The sequence below is a fragment of the Acanthisitta chloris genome, unplaced genomic scaffold, assembly GCF_000695815.1.
Source record: "Acanthisitta chloris isolate BGI_N310 unplaced genomic scaffold, ASM69581v1 scaffold12453, whole genome shotgun sequence".
NCBI lineage: Eukaryota > Metazoa > Chordata > Aves > Passeriformes > Acanthisittidae > Acanthisitta > Acanthisitta chloris.
The window spans coordinates 7,283-9,169 of NW_008664356.1; positions in this window are offsets into that span (position 1 = coordinate 7,283).

Consider the following 1,887-nt stretch of genomic DNA (forward strand, 5'->3'; position numbering starts at 1 on the left):
GAGAAAAGGTATCAGCACTGGACCTTGTCCCACCGAAGAGGCTGATGACAGCGGCTCCTCCGTGCAGGTGCGGCCGGGGGATGGGAATATCCCGTGTCCAGGTCCTTCTGAAGCAATTTGTGGCCTGGGTTACGTCATTCCAAACGGGGCCAGGCGAGTTGGGTGGCACCAATCCCATGGGGCCACGTGTGTTGGGCTCCACTGTGCCAGAGCAGGGCTGGGGAGGAGGAAATCCATGGTGGGAACAAGTCACAGAGGCTACAACAGGACCACTATCTTCTCCTACCTTCTCCTTAGGGATGCTTGGACCAAAACACATGAGTAGAGGGATGAGAAAATTCCAGTTGGATGGGCAAACAGGCAGGTCCTACCAGTGCTTGTTAGGGCAAGCGAGGCCATTCCTAAATATCCTGAAGTTGAGCAAGTGAGGCCATTCCTAAATATCCTGAAGTTGATCCAAGTGCCTGGTCTTCAGCTGTGCTCCCACCACGGCGTGAACGTGCCTGTGCTAATCCCATGATTTACAGCTGTTTATCCTCCTCAGGAGCAGCTCCAGCTTTTCTCACCCACTTTCTCAAGGGGTTGCCTGAGGCAAAGCCAAGACCTAACGTTTCACCCTAAAACCAGGAAAGAAGTTTGTTGGGATGAGCAGCATCACGTGGAAGGGATCACTCTTGACTCCAACCCCACTGTCCTGCTCCGGATCCATCCTTACAGCAGGATGATGGACCAGGAGCAGGATCCCACTCAGATTCTCATCCTATCTCACTGCCTTTCTCTTCCCAGAGCATCCAGCTTGGATCAATCCCTATGTGTGGCTCCCAGGGAAAACTCAAGGTGAAACTCCACGTGTGGCTCCCAGGGAAGACTCAAGGTGAAACTCCACCTGTGTCTCCCAGGGAAAACTCAAGGTGAAACTCCATCTGTGTCTCCCAGGGAAAATTCAGGGTCAGGTTTTATCTTCAGGACCTCATCCCATGTGGATTTGGGTTCTGCCACGAGTGGGACCTCACCCATCTCTCCAGCAGCTGGACTGGGATGAGTCCCCTCTGGAGGATCTTCCCACAGGGAACTGGTCCAGGCACTAGTCCCATTCCATTCCAGTGGGATCCTCAGGGAATTCTCAGAGCAGCAAGCCCACTCTGATCTCCTCTCCTAAAGTTTTTATCCACTGGGGTGATCTTCATCCCACCCAATCCAAGGAAGCAGGGAGAGGGATCATCACCCCAGGAAGACCCCAAACCTCTGGAGAAGAATCACCAGACCATTCCCTGCACTCTGGATATCTCCAGCAGGTGCCATCCTGGTCACCATCCCCCTCCACCACCCCCAGCAGTGACAAATGTCTTCATCCAGAGCTGAACTGGCATCCTCAGCACATCCGGGCACAGGAAGAGGCCCTGACCTGTTTGATCCCATTGAGCAAGTCCCGGAAAAACCCCCGAAATCCTCAAGTTCTGCTTTTGCAATGGATTATCTCTCCGTGGGTGTGTGGGCACGAGCCCCATCCAGGGCTGACTCACAGCTCCTCACGCTCCCAGAGCATCCAAGTGTGCTGGAGCCGGATGTTTTCCCCCTGAAAGGCGCCAGCCCTGGGAGTGGGAGATTTACAGTCCAACAAGAGCCATAAACCAGGGATTTTTGGGTTGGAATCCTGAGGGAGGGAGGGAGGGATGATGAAATGTCCCTGTGTGTCCTCACCAGCCTCCGCTCCGTGGAAAGCAACATCCCACGTTTCCTCTGCCTCTTCCTGGGCTGTCAGCACAGTCATTCCCCTCGGAAGGGCAGGTTTATCCAACTCCAATTCCCAGTGGGATGAAGGTTCCTCTCCAGTTAATGTGGATCCCTAAGCTCAGCACAGCTCTCCCCATGGATCCAGAGCAGGAA